Raw genomic sequence first — 16777 nt, forward strand, 5'->3', positions numbered from 1 at the left:
GGGGTGGGGGTGAGGGTGAGTGTGATTCTGGAGCTGGAGCTTGAGCTGGAGCTGGGGCTGGGTCACTGCAAGATAAAAACGTTGGACAATATAAATATTTTGACTGGGTCATGCCTTACAATTAATTTTGCTTCATGTTATTTACTAAGCTAATGCACAAATATGTAAAATGTAAACATATGTAAAAAACACCATAGTCAAGTTGAAGTGTGATAATAACATAGGCATTATGCATTTAGCAGATGTTTTCATTTATATGAGCTTAGCAGTGCAACATTCAAGTAATGAAATATAAATGAGGATGTAGGCAGACTACAACTGAGAAAAGCTACAGAAGCAGAGCTCCTTGCACACCCACAAAGCCCTGCTCTGCATGTTTGAGCAACAGGTGAAATAGAAGAAACCAAAACGGAAAATGTATGCGAGCAATTCTGAAAACAGAATTGAGGACAAATGTTTGTTGAGAGTAGACAAACGATTGGTAACTGATGGCTGATATTGTATGCACAACTTTGATTGTTAGTCACGTTTTGGAGAGCTAGTCGACAGACTGGCTGAAGCAAGCCTGGCTGACTACCGTCATATTAGACTGTGAACGCACATTATTACCAATCAGCCCCTGACTGTATGGAACATCTAGAATCACGATAACCTATATTACAACCATTACTGATAGGCTAGACTAATGTTCTGTATTAAATAAAACATTTCTATGCGTTTTGAGGAAAGAAGCAGGTTGTGCTATGTTAATGCTATGCTAATATGTGTTATGCTACTACAGCAGCAGCATACTAACCACTATCCATTACTAACTACATCCCACAATGATAAAAAAAATAAAGCACTAAAGAGAATAAGGCATATGCATAGCTTACTGGTATGCACTAAAAAGTAGTTGATTTAAATTACTTACGCATCGAGGATGGCATCAATTCCATTCACCAATGCATCCTCTTCCGCTGAGTCCATGCTAGCAGCCATGGATCCAGATTCACTGGCTTCCCCGAAGTCATCGTCATCTTCATCGAAAATCATTCCATGTATCTCACTCATCTGCAATCCTCGTCTTGCCATGATGAATGAGTACAATGATATGCACAAAAATATGCCCTCAGGATCGTGTGTACCAAACCACTTGCTGTGCGCATTTGAATGTAAACAAAATGGCCAATTTACGCACTGGGAGCGCAGAAGAGACACTTGGGTTGCGCATTCAAAAATCTAAACTCCAGGACTGAGCAATCAGGGCAAATGACCTACCTACTTTTTCGTTAGACTCTCTATTATTCGGTAAAACAGGTGTCAATCACTATTGAGAAGACTTACAAGAAGTGTGAAGTGATATGATAGGACATGCCTGAGCAGCTTCAAGATTGAGAGCTGATGCCATTGGTGGTAATGCCTGTCACTCATGACAAACATGTGTTCAACAGCCAATAAAATCCAAAAATTCTGAAAGAGGGGGTCTTAATCTTTGTAACCATATGTGATTCACGTGATAACTTCGTGTAGTGTTTTCAGGAAGAGAGCGAGGAGATCGTCATCAGAAACATACAAGAAAGTGAACGTTTTTTCTCAATGTCGTGAGCAAGTGAATAAACAACTTTATGGACATAACCATGCAGTTCAAGTCTGTTTTTTTAGATGTTTTGAAGGTAAATGAATGTTCTATAACGTTATTTAAGGTACGGATAATGCAGAAACACATTTAAATGGCTTAGTTATGGGAGGAGGCTGCTCCATATGTAAAAAATGAGGATGTGTCATGGTGTGTTTAAAATTTTATTTATTTGTAACGGATGCATGTAGACAACTGAAAATCGGTTTACACATAGTTGGATTACCACAGAAAAATATTAAATGGGAGTTTGAATCATATTTTCAGAAATAGAATTTTCAGGATTTGTTTTGGCGATTTATCCAGTACGGGCCCGCCCCCGGGTCCATTAGGGGGCGTTAAAGCAGTAACAGGTTAAGTGTGTGAGTGACAGGTGCTGGTCATCAGTACTCTCAGTGAAGGGAGTGAGTGTGTGAGTGACAGGTGCTGGTCATCAGTACTCTCAGTGAAGGGAGTGACAGGTGCTGGCCATCAGTACTCTCAGTGAAGGGAGTGAGTGTGTGAGTGACAGGTGCTGGTCATCAGTACTCTCAGTGAAGGGAGTGACAGGTGCTGGCCATCAGTACTCTCAGTGAAGGGAGTGAGTGTGTGAGTGTGTGAGTGACAGGTGCTGGCCATCAGTACTCTCAGTGAAGGGAGTGAGTGTGTGAGTGTGTGAGTGACAGGTGCTGGTCATCAGTACTCTCAGTGAAGGGAGTGAGTGTGTGAGTGTGTGAGTGACAGGTGCTGGTCATCAGTACTCTCAGTGAAGGGAGTGAGTGTGTGAGTGACAGGTGCTGGTCATCAGTACTCTCAGTGAAGGGAGTGAGTGGTTTAAGTGTGTGAGTGACAGGTGCTGGCCATCAGTACTCTCAGTGAAGGGAGTGACAGGTGCTGGCCATCAGTACTCTCAGTGAAGGGAGTGACAGGTGCTGGCTATCAGTACTCTCAGTGAAGGGAGTGACAGGTGCTGGCCATCAGTACTCTCAGTGAAGGGAGTAAGTGTGTGAGTGTGTGAGTGACAGGTGCTGGTCATCAGTACTCTCAGTGAAGGGAGTGAGTGTGTGAGTGTGGGAGTGACAGGTGCTGGTCATCAGTACTCTCAGTGAAGGGAGTAAGTGTGTGAGTGTGTGAGTGACAGGTGCTGGTCATCAGTACTCTCAGTGAAGGGAGTGAGTGTGTGAGTGTGGGAGTGACAGGTGCTGGCCATCAGTACTCTCAGTGAAGGGAGTGACAGGTGCTGGTCATCAGTACTCTCAGTGAAGGGAGTGAGTGTGTGAGTGTGTGAGTGACAGGTGCTGGTCATCAGTACTCTCAGTGAAGGGAGTGACAGGTGCTGGTCATCAGTACTCTCAGTGAAGGGAGTGAGTGTGTGAGTGTGTGAGTGACAGGTGCTGGTCATCAGTACTCTCAGTGAAGGGAGTGAGTGTGTGAGTGTGTGAGTGACAGGTGCCGGCCATCAGTACTCTCAGTGAAGGGAGTGAGGGGTTTAAGTGTGTGAGTGACAGGTGCTGGTCATCAGTACTCTCAGTGAAGGGAGTGAGTGTGTGAGTGACAGGTGCTGGTCATCAGTACTCTCAGTGAAGGGAGTGACAGGTGCTGGTCATCAGTACTCTCAGTGAAGGGAGTGAGTGTGTGAGTGTGTGAGTGACAGGTGCTGGTCATCAGTACTCTCAGTGAAGGGAGTGAGTGTGTGAGTGTGTGAGTGACAGGTGCTGGTCATCAGTACTCTCAGTGAAGGGAGTGAGTATGTGAGTGACAGGTGCCGGCCATCAGTACTCTCAGTGAAGGGAGTGAGGGGTTTAAGTGTGTGAGTGACAGGTGCTGGCCATCAGTACTCTCAGTGTGTGAGTGACAGGTGCTGGCCATCAGTACTCTCAGTGAAGGGAGTGAGGGGTTTAAGTGTGTGAGTGACAGGTGCTGGTCATCAGTACTCTCAGTGAAGGGAGTGACAGGTGCTGGCCATCAGTACTCTCAGTGAAGGGAGTGAGTGGTTTAAGTGTGTGAGTGACAGGTGCTGGCCATCATTACTCTCAGTGAAGGGAGTGACAGGTGCTGGTCATCAGTACTCTCAGTGAAGGGAGTGAGTGTGTGAGTGTGTGAGTGACAGGTGCCGGCCATCAGTACTCTCAGTGAAGGGAGTGAGGGGTTTAAGTGTGTGAGTGACAGGTGCTGGTCATCAGTACTCTCAGTGAAGGGAGTGAGTGGTTTAAGTGTGTGAGTGACAGGTGCTGGCCATCAGTACTCTCAGTGAAGGGAGTGAGGGGTTTAAGTGTGTGAGTGACAGGTGCTGAACATCAGTACTCTCAGTGAAGGGAGTGACAGGTGCTGGCCATCAGTACTCTCAGTGAAGGGAGTAAGGGGTTTAAGTGTGTGAGTGACAGGTGCTGAACATCAGTACTCTCAGTGAAGGGAGTGACAGGTGCTGGCCATCAGTACTCTCAGTGAAGGGAGTGAGTGTGTGAGTGTGTGAGTGACAGGTGCTGGTCATCAGTACTCTCAGTGAAGGGAGTGAGTGTGTGAGTGTGTGAGTGACAGGTGCCGGCCATCAGTACTCTCAGTGAAGGGAGTGAGTGTGTGAGTGACAGGTGCTGGCCATCAGTACTCTCAGTGAAGGGAGTGAGGGGTTTAAGTGTGTGAGTGACAGGTGCTGGTCATCAGTACTCTCAGTGAAGGGAGTGAGTGGTTTAAGTGTGTGAGTGACAGGTGCTGGCCATCAGTACTCTCAGTGAAGGGAGTGAGTGGTTTAAGTGTGTGAGTGACAGGTGCTGGCCATCAGTACTCTCAGTGAAGGGAGTGAGGGGTTTAAGTGTGTGAGTGACAGGTGCTGGCCATCAGTACTCTCAGTGAAGGGAGTGAGTGTGTGAGTGTGTGAGTGACAGGTGCCGGCCATCAGTACTCTCAGTGAAGGGAGTGAGTGTGTGAGTGACAGGTGCTGGCCATCAGTACTCTCAGTGAAGGGAGTGAGGGGTTTAAGTGTGTGAGTGACAGGTGCTGGCCATCAGTACTCTCAGTGAAGGGAGTGAGTGTGTGAGTGACAGGTGCTGGCCATCAGTACTCTCAGTTAAGGGAGTGACAGGTGCTGGTCATCAGTACTCTCAGTGAAGGGAGTGAGTGTGTGAGTGTGTGAGTGACAGGTGCTGGTCATCAGTACTCTCAGTGAAGGGAGTGAGTATGTGAGTGACAGGTGCCGGCCATCAGTACTCTCAGTGTGTGAGTGACAGGTGCTGGTCATCAGTACTCTCAGTGAAGGGAGTGAGTATGTGAGTGACAGGTGCCGGCCATCAGTACTCTCAGTGTGTGAGTGACAGGTGCTGGTCATCAGTACTCTCAGTGAAGGGAGTGAGTGTGTGAGTGTGTGAGTGACAGGTGCTGGTCATCAGTACTCTCAGTGAAGGGAGTGAGTGTGTGAGTGTGTGAGTGACAGGTGCTGGTCATCAGTACTCTCAGTGAAGGGAGTGAGTGTGTGAGTGTGTGAGTGACAGGTGCTGGTCATCAGTACTCTCAGTGAAGGGAGTGTGATAGAGATTATTTCCAAACACTGTTAATGACTTAAGAATATAATAATCAAGTGACTTGTATTAATATATTCCTTGTATGAATTATGTGCTTATGAAAGCAGGAGCATGGCTTTTCTCTCTGTGTGTGTAACTAGAATATTAGGTGCCACTAAGTCTGCATATGAACAAGAGCATGTTTAGACCAGAGGAGATAAGAAAGGAACTGTGCTTCTTCTGACCTTGTGCAAAACTGCCATCCTTGCTAGACAGGGAGCCTCGGACGTGAGAAATCTACCACGTGATCATCCCTGCTCAAAGCTAAACTTCTGACTATATAAACTTGGTGCGAAGAGTTTATCATTGCTTCACTGTCAGCCTCGGCTGGGAGGGGAGCCCAATTGCAATTGTTGTTGTTTGTCTGTCTAATAAATGTACTTTCATGCAGCTACGGAGTCCTGAGGTAACTAGGGTGATTTTTCACCTATCAGAGTGAGTGTGTGAGTCTGTGAGTGACAGGTGCCGGCCATCAGTACTCTCAGTGAAGGGAGTGAGTGTGTGAGTGACAGGTGCTGGTCATCAGTACTCTCAGTGAAGGGAGTGAGTGTGTGAGTGACAGGTGCTGGTCATCAGTACTCTCAGTGAAGGGAGTGACAGGTGCTGGTCATCAGTACTCTCAGTGAAGGGAGTGAGTGTGTGAGTGTGTGAGTGACAGGTGCCGGCCATCAGTACTCTCAGTGAAGGGAGTGAGTGTGTGAGTGACAGGTGCTGGTCATCAGTACTCTCAGTGAAGGGAGTAAGTGTGTGAGTGTGTGAGTGACAGGTGCTGGCCATCAGTACTCTCAGTGAAGGGAGTGACAGGTGCTGGCCATCAGTACTCTCAGTGAAGGGAGTGAGGGGTTTAAGTGTGTGAGTGACAGGTGCTGGTCATCAGTACTCTCAGTGAAGGGAGTGACAGGTGCTGGCCATCAGTACTCTCAGTGAAGGGAGTGAGTGTGTGAGTGTGTGAGTGACAGGTGCTGGTCATCAGTACTCTCAGTGAAGGGAGTGAGTGTGTGAGTGTGTGAGTGACAGGTGCCGGCCATCAGTACTCTCAGTGAAGGGAGTGAGGGGTTTAAGTGTGTGAGTGACAGGTGCTGGTCATCAGTACTCTCAGTGAAGGGAGTGAGTGTGTGAGTGTGTGAGTGACAGGTGCTGGCCATCAGTACTCTCAGTGAAGGGAGTAAGGGGTTTAAGTGTGTGAGTGACAGGTGCTGGTCATCAGTACTCTCAGTGAAGGGAGTGAGTGTGTGAGTGTGTGAGTGACAGGTGCTGGTCATCAGTACTCTCAGTGAAGGGAGTAAGGGGTTTAAGTGTGTGAGTGACAGGTGCTGGCCATCAGTACTCTCAGTGAAGGGAGGGAGGGGTTTAAGTGTGTGAGTGACAGGTGCTGGTCATCAGTACTCTCAGTGAAGGGAGTGAGTGTGTGAGTGTGTGAGTGACAGGTGCTGGTCATCAGTACTCTCAGTGAAGGGAGTGAGGGGTTTAAGTGTGTGAGTGACAGGTGCTGGTCATCAGTACTCTCAGTGAAGGGAGTGAGTGTGTGAGTGTGTGAGTGACAGGTGCTGGCCATCAGTACTCTCAGTGAAGGGAGTAAGGGGTTTAAGTGTGTGAGTGACAGGTGCTGGTCATCAGTACTCTCAGTGAAGGGAGTGAGTGTGTGAGTGTGTGAGTGACAGGTGCTGGTCATCAGTACTCTCAGTGAAGGGAGTGAGTGTGTGAGTGACAGGTGCTGGTCATCAGTACTCTCAGTGAAGGGAGTGAGTGGTTTAAGTGTGTGAGTGACAGGTGCTGGCCATCAGTACTCTCAGTGAAGGGAGTGAGGGGTTTAAGTGTGTGAGTGACAGGTGCTGGTCATCAGTACTCTCAGTGAAGGGAGTGACAGGTGCTGGCCATCAGTACTCTCAGTGAAGGGAGTGAGGGGTTTAAGTGTGTGAGTGACAGGTGCTGGTCATCAGTACTCTCAGTGAAGGGAGTGACAGGTGCTGGTCATCAGTACTCTCAGTGAAGGGAGTGAGGGGTTTAAGTGTGTGAGTGACAGGTGCTGGTCATCAGTACTCTCAGTGAAGGGAGTGACAGGTGCTGGCCATCAGTACTCTCAGTGAAGGGAGTGAGTGTGTGAGTGTGTGAGTGACAGGTGCTGGTCATCAGTACTCTCAGTGAAGGGAGTGAGGGGTTTAAGTGTGTGAGTGACAGGTGCTGGTCATCAGTACTCTCAGTGAAGGGAGTGACAGGTGCTGGCCATCAGTACTCTCAGTGAAGGGAGTGACAGGTGCTGGCCATCAGTACTCTCAGTGAAGGGAGTGAGGGGTTTAAGTTTGGGAGTGACAGGTGCTGGTCATCAGTACTCTCAGTGAAGGGAGTGACAGGTGCTGGCCATCAGTACTCTCAGTGAAGGGAGTGACAGGTGCTGGCCATCAGCACTCTCAGTGAGGGGAGTGAGTGTGTGAGTGACAGGTGCTGGTCATCAGTACTCTCAGTGAAGGGAGTGAGTGGTTTAAGTGTGTGAGTGACAGGTGCTGGTCATCAGTACTCTCAGTGAAGGGAGTGACAGGTGCTGGCCATCAGTACTCTCAGTGAAGGGAGTGACAGGTGCTGGTCATCAGTACTCTCAGTGAAGGGAGTGACAGGTGCTGGTCATCAGTACTCTCAGTGAAGGGAGTGAGTGTGTGAGTGACAGGTGCTGGCCATCAGTACTCTCAGTGTGTGAGTGACAGGTGCTGGCCATCAGTACTCTCAGTGAAGGGAGTGACAGGTGCTGGTCATCAGTACTCTCAGTGAAGGGAGTGACAGGTGCTGGTCATCAGTACTCTCAGTGAAGGGAGTGAGTGTGTGAGTGACAGGTGCTGGCCATCAGTACTCTCAGTGAAGGGAGTGACAGGTGCTGGTCATCAGTACTCTCAGTGAAGGGAGTGAGGGGTTTAAGTGTGTGAGTGACAGGTGCTGGTCATCAGTACTCTCAGTGAAGGGAGTGAGTGTGTGAGTGTGTGAGTGACAGGTGCTGGCCATCAGTACTCTCAGTGAAGGGAGTGAGTGTGTGAGTGTGTGAGTGACAGGTGCTGAACATCAGTACTCTCAGTGAAGGGAGTGAGGGGTTTAAGTGTGTGAGTGACAGGTGCTGGCCATCAGTACTCTCAGTGAAGGGAGTGACAGGTGCTGGCCATCAGTACTCTCAGTGAAGGGAGTGACAGGTGCTGGCCATCAGTACTCTCAGTGAAGGGAGTGACAGGTGCTGGCTATCAGTACTCTCAGTGAAGGGAGTGAGTGTGTGAGTGACAGGTGCTGGCTATCAGTACTCTCAGTGAAGGGAGTGAGTGTGTGAGTGACAGGTGCCGGCCATCAGTACTCTCAGTGAAGGGAGTGACAGGTGCTGGTCATCAGTACTCTCAGTGAAGGGAGTGAGGGGTTTAAGTGTGTGAGTGACAGGTGCTGGCCATCAGTACTCTCAGTGAAGGGAGTGAGTGTGTGAGTGTGTGAGTGACAGGTGCCGGCCATCAGTACTCTCAGTGAAGGGAGTGAGTGTGTGAGTGACAGGTGCCGGTCATCAGTACTCTCAGTGAAGGGAGTGACAGGTGCTGGCCATCAGTACTCTCAGTGAAGGGAGTGAGGGGTTTAAGTGTGTGAGTGACAGGTGCTGGTCATCAGTACTCTCAGTGAAGGGAGTGAGTGTGTGAGTGACAGGTGCCGGCCATCAGTACTCTCAGTGAAGGGAGTGAGTGTGTGAGTGACAGGTGCCGGCCATCAGTACTCTCAGTGAAGGGAGTGAGGGGTTTAAGTGTGTGAGTGACAGGTGCTGGTCATCAGTACTCTCAGTGAAGGGAGTGAGTGTGTGAGTGACAGGTGCTGGTCATCAGTACTCTCAGTGAAGGGAGTGACAGGTGCTGGCTATCAGTACTCTCAGTGAAGGGAGTGAGGGGTTTAAGTGTGTGAGTGACAGGTGCTGGTCATCAGTACTCTCAGTGAAGGGAGTGAGTGTGTGAGTGTGTGAGTGACAGGTGCTGGCCATCAGTACTCTCAGTGAAGGGAGTGAGTGTGTGAGTGACAGGTGCTGGCCATCAGTACTCTCAGTGAAGGGAGTGACAGGTGCTGGCCATCAGTACTCTCAGTGAAGGGAGTGAGTGTGTGAGTGTGTGAGTGACAGGTGCCGGCCATCAGTACTCTCAGTGAAGGGAGTGACAGGTGCTGGTCATCAGTACTCTCAGTGAAGGGAGTGAGTGTGTGAGTGACAGGTGCTGAACATCAGTACTCTCAGTGTGGGAGTGACAGGTGCTGGCCATCAGTACTCTCAGTGAAGGGAGTGACAGGTGCTGGTCATCAGTACTCTCAGTGAAGGGAGTGACAGGTGCTGGCCATCAGTACTCTCAGTGAAGGGAGTGAGTGTGTGAGTGTGTGAGTGACAGGTGCCGGCCATCAGTACTGTCAGGAAAAAATCCTGAACTCTGCTAAGTTGTTAGAATAACTTAGAATAAAATGACACCACAAACCACAGCAAAGTTTATAACAGATCTATTACGCTAAGGCCTTTAGCGGAGAGCAACGGTGTTACACTGCAGTGCAGTGTTACCACTCGTGTCAACTCTGAGCTCTTGCTCCTGGCGCAAGACCATTTATTAGAATTCACAGCATAGGTTACAAAATACATTTTAACCCCTCCTCTGTCCGGAGTTGCCATCTGGCCTCTGTCCTACTAAGATAAGGAACCTTGCTTAATTAAAACAAACAATCACGAAAAGTTTAACAGAACACCTGGCCTCATCAATCGCCATTGCAATCTCAATGTAAACATTCATGACATTAGTTTCAGTTTCAACATAGTTGGTTTTCCCAGGGTTGGAGACGGAAGTTGTAAATACCTTAACTAAACAATGCCTTTCTAAGATAACTTCAACCCCCTCTCTCAAGAGACAGCATTCCATTGAACAAGACAGAGAAACAGGGCACATAACCAACAGCACAGAACACTTTAGAAAATAGCAGTTATAAGAATTTCCTTTAAGTCTAACACTTCATGATAATATTTAATAATTTCCTTCACATTTCCCTCCTTTTTATCATGATGATAACTCTAATAAAGAAATAACCCTATCTCCTTCAGTTGTCTTCATAGGCATCATGACACTAAACATCATCCTCCTGATAAGTCAATGGAGCATCAAATTCCTGTGATAGCATCACACTCTGTACAGAATTACATACTACACTAGAAATGAGAATTTTTACACATGTAGAAATACACCTCATTAAAATACAAAACATACAAAAAATGCAATAACAGTTAACAGACCTTTCAACATAATTTGCAACCATGTACCAAAAGTAAGCAACCCAAATTAAACCACCCAAAAACATCAACCACTTTATAGCATCACAAACAGCCCTCATTTGCTGTAAGGCTTCAGCTACAGATGGATCTCATCAGATATCCAGGTATCATTCAGCACAACACAAACCCCTTCCACTAGCAGCAGTAAGTAAATCTAGCAGTAATCTATTTTTTTCCCTCACCATCAGCAGACTTTGAGAAACCTTGTCCTTAAGGCCTTCCCCGCTGACTAAGGTCAGTCCCGCACATGATGTCATGGTTCTCAACAGCAAATCTCTCCTTACGAGATAACCCTGCCTGTGAGATCGCACTAACACATAAACATGGTCCGTGACCTGAGCGGGGGCGCGTACGCCCCACCAATGTGAAGAGATCTGACTGTACCATCTTTAACCACACACCCACATTACCTCTCCCAACGTAGGAATACCCTTGTATATTCCCATTTACTGACTCTGGATGAGGAAGTGGTGCTTGAGGACACAGTATCCGTAATAATGACACTGTCTCTGTCTCTCATTGTTCCATTATTTGGAACACATAATGGCTATACAGAATAGACTATCACTTAAGGTGACATCAAAAATATAGTATTTAGCTCTACTAGTGGTTGGGTCGTGTTAAACACATCCTGCACCTGGATACCGTTTGCATCACAAGATGTAGTATTGCAGCCCCAGCTGTCTGGGCCACACTTCTCTCCAACACAGATCTTGGCTTGATATGAAAGTGGTCTAACCTTAAGTCTAGGTTGATAGGAAGAATTTGCATTAAGGTACATAATTAGAAATTAGTCTATTACGTCTGCTCGCTTGCATAGATGCATATCTATCCCATGAATCAGTAGACTACACAGGTGAGTAACATTCTCCAGTGCCATATATTCTCTCAATTACACTTGTGGAGGACTATAAACCCAAAAGTACACCTGTAATAATCACTAATAGCAACAGTCTAGACATTGTTGTAACCGAATTACACTATTTATGCAATTTACAGAAAAACAATAAACCATATAAACAAGAAACACAGTAAAACAAAAAATGGATACACCAATACTATATTGAGTAAAATTTCGAATTTGGCACGAATCCGGCACGAATTCGGTGACTATCAGACGGTCAAGAGCTAAATATCTCAACCCCCGGGAGGGAACCACTAAACCTTACTCAAAGCTAGTGGTGTATCCTACTAATAATCTAAGTTAACAGTGTGACAGGTGAATACAGGTGAATACAGGTGGAGCGTTGGCGTTGGCTGTTGGTGTGGCCAGTAGCACTTGGTATGGTCACTCCCACCTTCACCTGGCCTTGTTCCTGTGGGGACACAGAAAAAACTCGAACAGTATGTTGCACTTAACAGTTGGAGTGAGATCTATATTCTGTATAAGTATATCAAAGATTGAGAATGGTAGACCTTGAGCAGGGGTAATGTGCATACTTAAAACTACCAAATCTAAACAATCAGGCCATTGTATACCTCATTCACAAAATGTCAGACCTTATCATTTCACATTGCTTGACTAAAAGACTAAAACAAATTTTTTTTATAGTTTATTAATACATAATAGTTATTATGTATGCACCTCCCCCCTGTTGAGACATGTAAAGTCACATGACTCAAAATTGCTTCCCATTTATATCTATATTTATATCCAAATTGATAGGTAATTGAATTGCTTCAAGTAACACTTGTAACAACTTTTATATTTTAACTAAAATGTGTGAAGCAGCAAAAGCCTTTGCTGTCCATGTATACATTTCCTGCCATTTGAGATAACAGACATGCCCTGATCAATGCAACTATCTCTCTGCTTAAACAAACAAGCTAGACATCAATCACTTCCATTGACAACCTAGAATCTCTGAGCAGAGACCCCTGATATTACCCTGTAGCAGCATTTCCATGCAGTGTATGCCAGCTACGCAAAACTATGGGCTGAAAATCAACAATGAACTCTTTGATTTTCAATCACCCCAAATAAAAAAATAACAGAAAGAATGAAAAACGCGATTTCTCCTAAACCAAAACATCTCTAGACAAAAACAATCGATCCTCAGATAATGGATCAGACAAAACAACTAGAACAAACACACACACAGCCTTCTGCTGCACTATTCCATGGTGTAATATGACCACATACAGCCAGTCACTTAAACAACCTGCATGGGCCTAGATAATACGTCTATAATGTTTCTTATGTTTTTCCCAAAAAAGTATCTTCTTTCCATATAGGCTACCTTAAAAACATACACCCAGGACGAAGACTTTGTCCCATAACAACATGCTCACAATTAGGCCTACTCGTAATTGTAACAACACACACTGATCTTATCTTTTAAAATAAATCATGTAGGCTCAATCTTATATCTCAAGTATTCAGTCCTACTCCATGGCTATTAGGACACCTTACGTGTGAACTAAATGTATGGATCAGATAATACGATTTAATCTTGCGTTTTCGCTTCTGACAGACAAAAGTACCGATTTTAAGAATCTCACTATTAATTTTTACTTGGTTAACCTTCTGGTAATTTAATTTGTTTTGAGAATTTTCCGACAGCGTCGAGTATTTAATTCGGAAAGTAAATGTTGCTAACTTTCCTTCAAGTCAGTCAGCTTTATCCCTGTGTTACTTCTACACAGCCAAGATACTTGGCAGTACCGTCAGCCTGTAGATTAGTCGAAGGTATAGTGATAATTTATCCTTAGTTGTCCCTTTGCTTTATCACTTGTTTGGTGGCGTTGATCAGGGGAATTGTTGACGCTTGAAAGAAAGGTAATCCAGCGAGGTCCGTTTAAAGCTGTTTGCTTTATTAACAAAATGATGGTACAACTTGTTTTGCAAATAAATAAATAAAGTTTAAACACAGAGCAACGAGGCCTATCCTCGCCATCACCGTTGCCAGATACCACAGCCCAAGTTCAAAAAGCTTTGTGCTCCCAATCAGCCGCGTCTACCACCGGGTCACGCTCCTATTTATCCTCCTTTTCACCTGTAGAGGGCACAAATCCTCGCAAAAATAGAAACATTAAAATAACATAAAATGAATACCAAAATGGCTCCTACATAACCGGCCCCTAATTGTATTTGGTGAGCAAAACAATTACTAAATTAAATCAAAATAGGAGCCTTAAAATCATTACGTTTCTATGCATCAAATCAAGCATATTACAGACAAGATAGTGAGAGTACTTGACCATTTTCATCTTGACTCTTCAAGCTTTGTCTTCACCACCCTCAAACAGAGCTTTGTCATGGGTCTTTTATGATGCTGCTTTGGGTCTTGATTGTCACGGTGCACACAAGCCCTTTCTGGTCAGGGAAAACTTCAATTATTCTTCCTACAACGCAGGAGCCTCCTTGTGCAGTTGGGTCCACCCGTAAAGCAACACTGGATCTCCACACTGGAAGTTCCTCCTTTTGGTATTCCACTTTTGGCACTCTGTAGACCCCTCTGGTCATGATTAGACCCCTCTGGTCAGCAGTGATGTGTAGACCCCTCTGGTCAGTGATGTGTAGACCCCTCTGGTCGGTGATGTGTAGACCCCTTTGGTCGATAGTGATGAGACCCCTCTGGTCCGTGCGTAGACCCCTCTGGTCAGTGCGTAGACCCCTCTGGTCAGTGACGAGTAGACCCCTCTGGTCAGTGACGAATAGACCCCTCTGGTCCGTGCGTAGACCCCTCTGGTCCGTGCGTAGACCCCTCTGGTCCGTGCGTAGACCCCTCTGGTCAGTGAGTAGACCCCTCTGGTCAGTGAGTAGACCCCTCTGGTCCGTGCGTAAACCCCTCTGGTCAGTGAGTAGACCCCTCTGGTCCGTGCGTAGACCCCTCTGGTCAGTAATGGTGAGCAGACCCCTCTGTTCAGTAATGATGTGTAGACCCCTATGGTCTATGTCCGCCATTCGTCCTTTTCGTCCTATTGGTTCCTGACGCAAGCTGTTGAGCACATCTACAAGACTGTTGGTTAAGTCAGGCCCTTTGAGCACTTCTGCATTCAATGCTCTTCCACAAAATGATGCTCCACAATCAAACACAACCTTTAATTTTCGTTTCTTTGGGTGGTAAACTTCATGGTGGGACAGGTTCCACACCTTTCTATCCATTCTGGTCAGTTGCCCCTTTGGCACAATTTCTGATTGTCCTTTGCTGGTTGTGTCATTCAAAGCAGCATACACTCCATTCATGACTGACTGTTTCCTGAATTTGAATTTCCTTTTCCGGCTTTGGAGACGTTGTTCTGCAAGGCTACAGTTATTAGGCAATGTACCATGATCCTTCCTAAATGGTAACTTTAGACTGTAATGTCCATCCACAATTTTAGAAGATTCATCTGTGTTTTTCAAAAACTGTTTGTCTTCAATGGACATTTCCTTCACCTCTTCGCACAAATTCGCTGAAATTCGGTTGACTGTATGAGACTGAATTTCATTGGTAGATCCTTTCCCTACTGGGCCATTCACTACCCATCCAAGAAGTGTTTTCATTGCATATGGGCCATCTCCTTCGCTGTTTATGACTTGCCAGGGCTCTATTGCTTTTGGTGCGTTTGTGCCTATCAGCAATTCAATGCCTGCATCAATGGTGGAAAGTTTGACATCTTTAAGATAAGGCCACTTTGATAGAGACTTCTGGTTGGGTATGTTACTCTTTGATACAGGAATCTTTGTTTGTGTGAATGTCTCTGGCAGAGTTATGAACCCATTGTCATGAAGTCCACTTACTTCCAGTCCTGTGATGATGTTAGTAGACATATTTTTCTCCTGGCCCATTGTGCGCAGCATGATGCTTGTTCTTTTTCCTTGTACCTTTAGTTGCCGCATTAATCTATCAGTACAAAATGTGGCAGAGCTGCCGGGGTCAAGAAATGCATAAGCTTTTACAACTGTGCTGCCCTTGTTTGATTTTACCTTTACGGGTACGATGGACATCAGACACCGTTCCTCACCGGCCCCAGTTTGACTGCATGTTTCGAGGGAAACAAGGCCTGTGTTCACCCTGTTGGGTTCCTTGGCGGTTTCCTTATTTGTTTCCTGTTTTCCTGCTCCTTTGTTCTGCTCCACTTGTCCTATGTGCAGTACAGTAGGATGCGCCCTCTTGCAAATGGTGCATGACTGACGCTTGTTGCAGTCCTTACTCATATGGCCTGTTAAGAGACATGCAAAACAGATACCTCTTTCTTTCAAGAATGCAATTTTGTCAGTGTGACGTTTCTTTTTAAACCAAGAGCAGCTTGCCATTAAATGTTCTCCTGCGCAAAACAGACAGTATGGCCTATGTTGGCCTGGTGATGGGCTATTCCACTGTTTGTGATGAGTGGGGATAACATCAATGGTTGCTGCATTGGTTGTGAAGCCCTTGTCACTGAATTTGGTTTTCACGGAACTTGAGTGAATGGGCCTTGGACCTTGTGCTTTTGGTGAGGGATCTTGTATATCACCAAAGACAGGATCTGTCAAGATTTTGACTTCTCTTTCGATAAACTCAACTAAGGTTCCGAATGTGGCTCTGCGGTTTGTAGTTTCTTGAAGCTTGCATACTTCTACTCTCCATCCCCCTCTCAACTTGTAGGGCAATTTGCTGACTAACAACTTCAAATTAGAAGCCAGATTTAGTTCATCCATGTAGGCAATTTCATTCATGCCATTCAAGCAACCTCTGAGGTACAGAGCATAGGATTTCAGGGTTTGCGAATCCTCAGATCGAATGGAGGGCCAGGTCAATGCCTTTTGAATGTATGCATTGGAGACTAAATACTCATTTCCAAAGTGCTCTTGGAGCAATTCTTTGGCTCTTGCAAATCCAATATTTGCGTCTAAGAAGAGACATGTCTTAACTAGCTCTCTGGCCTGTCCAGATGTGTATTGCTCTAGATAAAACAATTTATCCTTTGCATTGTCAATTTTGCTCTCTATAATATGTTCAAATGAACTGATAAAGGATCTGTAGTCAATTGGATCATTACTAAAAACCTTCATCTCCTTTCGTGGCAAGAATGCTTTGTCCTGTTGCCTAATCAAAGATGCTGTGATGTCATTTTGCCTCTGCAGAATTTCATAGACAGCAGTGTCTTGTTCTCCAAGAGAGATCCTAGGTTCATCCCCTTGGGACTGTCGTCCGGAGTGGGGTGCTAAGTGGGGCTGTGATGGACCTTGGGGGTGCAGAGTGGTTTGATGAGAGGACCTATGGTGTGAAGGCTCATAAGTATGGCTTAGGAGTTGTGGCTGAGACTGTCGTTGACTTGGCTGGGCAGTGGATCTGTACAGAGATGGGTCTGGCCAGACAGGGGGCCGCAAAGAAGGAAGGAAATACGGCTCTT

General features: G+C 46.0%; 1 protein-coding gene across 1 annotated transcript in view; it reads left to right on the forward strand.

Annotated features, from left to right (window-relative positions):
* The window catches only part of LOC308382633 (NLR family CARD domain-containing protein 3-like), a gene marked incomplete at both ends in the record, with an annotated part of 38616 nt that overhangs the window by 366 nt on the left and 21473 nt on the right, over positions 1 to 16777 (forward strand). The gene's annotated exons all lie outside the window — the stretch shown is intronic.

The sequence above is a fragment of the Sprattus sprattus genome (genome assembly GCF_963457725.1).
Source record: "Sprattus sprattus genome assembly, contig: scaffold_53, whole genome shotgun sequence".
Lineage (NCBI taxonomy): Eukaryota > Metazoa > Chordata > Actinopteri > Clupeiformes > Clupeidae > Sprattus > Sprattus sprattus.